The sequence below is a fragment of the Pithys albifrons genome, chromosome 4 (genome assembly GCF_047495875.1).
Source record: "Pithys albifrons albifrons isolate INPA30051 chromosome 4, PitAlb_v1, whole genome shotgun sequence".
In the NCBI taxonomy this organism is placed as follows: Eukaryota; Metazoa; Chordata; class Aves; order Passeriformes; family Thamnophilidae; genus Pithys; species Pithys albifrons.
Window position 1 is genome coordinate 17,169,145 of NC_092461.1, and position 5,616 is coordinate 17,174,760.

A 5,616-nucleotide genomic window follows, 5' to 3' on the forward strand; every position below is an offset into this window, starting at 1 on the left:
TGGCACTAGACTTGTAAGTGCAGGCTTGTGGTAAAAAGAAGCGTCAGCAAATCATTCAATTGACCAAGTCAGCTCTGACACTTATTAATGCTTTATCTGTCAAGGTTTTATGGAACAGTCTGTGCATCTAGTGGGAGGCATTGATTTCAGCTAATGTAATTCGGGAGATAATTTGGCTATAAACTGTAATCGCCTATAACAATATGCAACACCCCCTGCCACTCCCCTTTATATACACACTTAAATACATATATAGCCTTAGAAAAAAAGAATAAGATTCCTCTGCCTCAGACCAAATATAGAAATTTCATATCATTTTTTATCAAGATGACAAACTGCTTGTGACTCACCATCACGTTCAGTTTCCCACAGGGTATGCTTACAAAATGACAAATGTTTCTCTGTAATAAATCTGAATGTTCTGACCAAAAGGATGGAAAATAAAAGGGATTATAAAATCTGACCTTTAAAGTCATGAGCATAATCTGCTTACACTAACGCCTTTAATCACTACAGAACAAGGTCTGAAGAACATAGTGTCTTTCTTATGAATGGGCTTGAAATCAAAGGTTCCTTCACCTTTTCAATGACCCCAGATACATGGTCAAAAATAAAAAAAGACACTGGTTAACAAATATCACAGATACTAGTTGCATAATAATTATTTCAAAACAACCATAAAAAACCTTCTGTTTGTACCTCAGTGTTAAAAAATATACTTGCCACTGAAAACTATATATAAAATCTAACACTGAATTTGTCATAAGAATTTTTTTCAGCTAAGCCCTACAAGCTCATTACATGCAATTACACAGGATCATCAAAATAAAGAACTAGAAGAGTTCTTTAAAGACCAGACCCTGGCAAAGGAGTTGAACATACCACAGCATCCTTTTGCAACCTTATCATGCAGATTCAAAGTTGATTCCAAAGGTTGTTCATTATCTTCTGAATAGAAAAGTTACAAAAAAAGTCTTCATCTTTCATGTGAACAACTGTATACAGTAGCCCAGATGCATTTTCTCTGTAATAGGTATTAATATTTCCCTAACTTGACCTGAAATGCCTCTCAGTCTGCTAAGTGATAGCACTTGCCTTTTCCATGACCCTGTCAGATCTGTGGGTGAGCTGTTTCCTAATTAGCCACTACATCGGCAACTTTCTTCTCCTTTGATGATTCCAACTAAAGACTTCCCAGCTTGCAGCAGAACAACTTCTCCTAAGTTGCCAAAAGCATACATTTCATGTCACTCAGTTTCTGCTATTCCAGTGCATTGAGCTGCCCAGTTCTTCCTGAATGATACTTTTTCAGCATTCACAATATTTCTGAGATTGTGTCATGAGTATTCATTAACATGCTACTGTTTCTTCTCCTTAGTCATTAGTGGAAGAATTACAAAACACTGTTCCTCAACTGATCCTTAAGAAACTGCTCTAGTAACATCCCCTTAGACCACCATTTCTGCTTTCAGCACAGCTTACCATCATAATTAAATCTTTCCCTAGTTCTTTGTTCATAGAATCATACAGTAGTTTGGAAGGGACCTCAGAGGTCATCTAGTTCCAACCCCCCACCATGGGCAGGAACACCTTCCACTAGACAAAGCTGCTCAAAGACCCATCTAGCTTGTGGATGGGGTATCCACAGTTTCTCTGGGGAACTTGTTTCAGTGTCTCACCATCCTCATGGTGAAGAATTTCTTCCTAGTATCTAATCTAAACCTACTCCCTTTCATTTTTAAGCCATTACCCCTTGTCCTATCACTGTATGCTCCATCAAACATACCTCTCTCACTTCTTTGCAGGCTCCCTTTAAGTACTGTAAGGTGCTCTAAGGTCCCCCAGTGCCTTCTTTTCTCCAGGCTGAACAGCCCCAACTCTCTCAGCCTGTCTTCATAGGAGAGGTGTGATCATCTTTGTGGACTCCTCTGGGCTCTCTCCAACAATATGTCTTGTGCAGAGGGCCCCAGAGCTGGATGCAGTACTCCAGGTGAGATCTCACCATGGGCAGGGTAAAGGGAAGAATCACCTCCCTTGACCTGCTGGTCACGCTTTTCTGGATGCAGAGGTTGGTTGGTTGGTCTTCTGCTCTGCAAGAGCCGGCTCCCATCCAGCTTTATGTCCATCAACATCCTGAAGTCCTTCTCCCCAGGGCTGCTCTTAATCCATCCTCCACCCATGCCTGTGTTTGTGCTTGGGATTGTCCTGACCCAGCTGCAGCACCTTGCACTTGGACTAGTTGAACTCCATTATGTTCTCATGTTCCAACTTCTCAAGCTTGTCCAGAACCCCCTGGATGGCATCCCTCCTTTTGTTGTACCAGCTGCACCACTTTGCTCACATTGTATCTCCTGTTTGGTTCAGTTCATACATCTAGTTGTGGGTTCAGTTCATACATCTAGTTGTGGGTTCAGTTCATACATCTAGTTGTGGGCACGTGGCAAACTAGCCTACTGAAAATTTCTCTCTGATAAGTTTCACGTGCAAGCAGTTTCTATCAGGATCCAATAATACATTCCAGATTGCCTTCTACTAAAAACCCTCTTTTTGAAGAATTTTATCTTACTTCAGTAATGCCAGGTTCCAGTGGTTGTTAGTTATCTATCAGTAGTTAAATATTTGCAGAAGCAAATGTGCTAGTATAGGATCTAGCTCAAATTTCTTTATCAGTGTAATAGCTAATGACCTTGGAAGGCACAGTGCCTTTTTCAGAGAGATGTATGGTAGCAATGACACCAGCTCCAACATGATCCGCAGGTGCACGGCAGGGTTGTCTATATTGCCACCCTGTGGATTTGAACAAGCACCTTGGGGATGCTCTTCCACAGTCACAGTCACTTGCTTATTCAATAGAGTCCCTTTCTGTGCTCTGAGGCAAATGTCTCCTTCGAGCAATGCCAGGATTACATCTGGCAGGTCCCACTGCATGTGTTATGGCTAATAAACCTCCACAAAATCCATAGTTTTGTGATATAGGCTGCTAAACAAGACATGAATTGCAAACTTCTAATTACAAATGCAGGAGAAAATGGATCTTACACTTAAATTCGATTACTTGTGTTAAAACATTTCTAATGGCACTTTTGTCTTCTTGTCTACTACCCCCATATCTTTAATGTACTATTTTTTCAAGAGTTAAAGGGGCTATAGAAAAAAGTAAGCCAACTTGCCTGTAAGCAACATGTAATTTTACAAAAACTTGATTGGAAAGGAAATACCCCCTTTATAAAAGTCCTGCATTTTACTGGATCATACACACATAGGCATTTGTGGAAGAATATGGGCATACTCTTTGTCTTAGAGGAACATGTCTTTTGTCTCGCAGGATGATGACAATATTATGAGAGAGTATTAGAGGGGGTGGCAATAAAGAGAAGAAATGGTAGAAGAAGGTTTTTGGGGATATAAATCAAGGCAACAAGAAGGATGGAGCACTAGCTTTCTTTTCCATGGCCAGGTGTGGGCATGGTGAGGTATCACTTGGGCTGAGGAATTTCTGACTATAGGCAACCCTCAGAACGTCTGTAGTGGTCTGGCTCCACAGGGAATGTTCCCAGTGGGAGACAAGCTGTCCTCCCCTGCAGTGCCTGACACATTCTACCAGACTGGCCACCTGGCAGCTGCTCCTGCTCTGACCTTGTGGGGTCCCTCTCTGTGCCATTGTTGGCACTCCTGGGCCAGCACTGTTTACTTCCAGCCCTTCAGGAAGCCATCCCTGTATGGGGAAAGATCAAAGGAGATTGATGAGGCAGAGGTTGGTCTCTCCTCCCAGGTAACAAGTGACAGGAACAGAGGAAACAGACTCAGATTGTGCCAAGGGAGGTTTATATTGGATATTAGGGAATATTTCTTCCAGTAAAGGGTGGACAGACTTCCCAGAAAAGTGGTAGAATCACCAATCTTGGAAGCATTCAAAAGGTGTGTGGATGTAGCACCTGGGGACTTGGTTTAGTGGCGAACATGGTGGTGGTGGGTTATTAATGATTGGACTCAGTGGTCTTTGACGCCTTTTCCAACCTTAATGATTCCATAATTCTGTGATTCTAAGGACAGGTGCTTCTCTCCTCACAGTGAGCTGAGTGGGCTGACTGAAGGACCTGGCTGAAGTGCTTCACACTTCCCTCCTCCACCCCATGGACAGAGCCCCATCTGCCTCTGAGGACAAGTACCATGCTGAGTGTGCCAGGGTCCTTATGGGCACCATCCAAGCCCAACCAAGCTACAGTGAGGGCTGGCCAGAACTATGGCAGCAGCTGGACATGGTGTAGCAACTGTTAAAGGTGCAGGTTGTTATGCTTCCACCTTTGGAAACCACTGGAGCAGACAATTACAGAGATGGCAAAGAGGATTTCAATTTTTAGTCTTTCACTGTACTGTAAAGGAGGATTTGAATAGAAAACAAGTAGGCAAGGCAGCTTGCCTTCTTTTAGGTATAAGTCCATCTGCTGACAAGGCCAAAATCAGAACAGCCCAGAGAAATATCAAGATTTTGAATTATCCCCATGAAGATGGATCATCATACTCAGCAATAAAAATAAATTAAGCAAAAGACTGGGAATCCAGTGCCAAAAGCTGAAATCTGAGGCCTAGAGTCATAGAAGATATGGCAAATTCATTGTGCAACAGCTTATAGATCAACTGGCTTTACACAGTTTCATAACACTGTATTGATTTTTCCTATTTATTGTCCTAATAAAACATATGAGATTAGTTAAAAGCAAACTGAAATCTTTTATAGCTGTGTAAGGTTATGTGCAGCTATGTTCCTGTGAGAACCAGAGAGTTGGAATTGATGATCCTCCTGGGCCCCTTCCAGCTTAAGACACTCTATGATTCTATGATTCTTCTGCACTCTGTCATGGGCGGGAGAGGACTACATTGGGGAAACTTCTTTTGACTGGATCCTGTGATGGGGGAGGACAAAGAGAAACCAGCATGACAGAGCAGGGATCACTTCTTAAAAAAAACCTGACAATTCCTTTCCTATAAAGTCATTGAGAAAAGAAGAGAGCACCAGCAATATATGTAGTTTGCATCCAGTCACAAAATAAAATGTGGTCCTTTCCTAGTGATGCCTGGTATGACATAGTACTAATCTATTAACTCTACAGATATTTTTATTGTGCCATGTTATACACCATGCTATTAGAATTAACTACACTGTTTTCTGACCCTTTTTAGTACTGTAGCAGACACTGATGTGAAATCTCTCATGATTTTGTAGCAATATCTTGCCAGCCTTAATCATAGTTCCTTTCCAGTCACCCTCTACTTTGTAGTCAAAGAATTATATACAGCAACACAATTACTCTTGCTTGTGTGATAAGCCTAAAGCAGGAAAAGATGGAGATGTAAAGATGGTGGTAACTAAAGAGCCAAATGCCCAAAGCACAGGATTCTCATTTGGAAGTATAAATTGGTAACAACCTAATAAATGTGGAACAGGAGAAGAAAATTCAGAAGTGAAATAGTGTCTCTGACAGCTCATCCCTGGTTGGACCATTTTTCAAAATATGTGGAGAAACAAAATCCTTCTAAGTTGCCCGTAGGTCACATCCTTAACCAGCTGTGCAAAAAGGGAGCACTGAACCCCAGGCTCAGGAGGAGGCTCAAAAT

General features: G+C 41.8%; 1 pseudogene; it reads left to right on the plus strand.

Moving 5' to 3' along the window:
• Positions 1-4,243: 4,243 nt before the first annotated feature.
• Positions 4,244-4,576, plus strand: LOC139670854 (dnaJ homolog subfamily C member 15 pseudogene; annotated as a pseudogene).
• Positions 4,577-5,616: the final 1,040 nt, after the last annotated feature.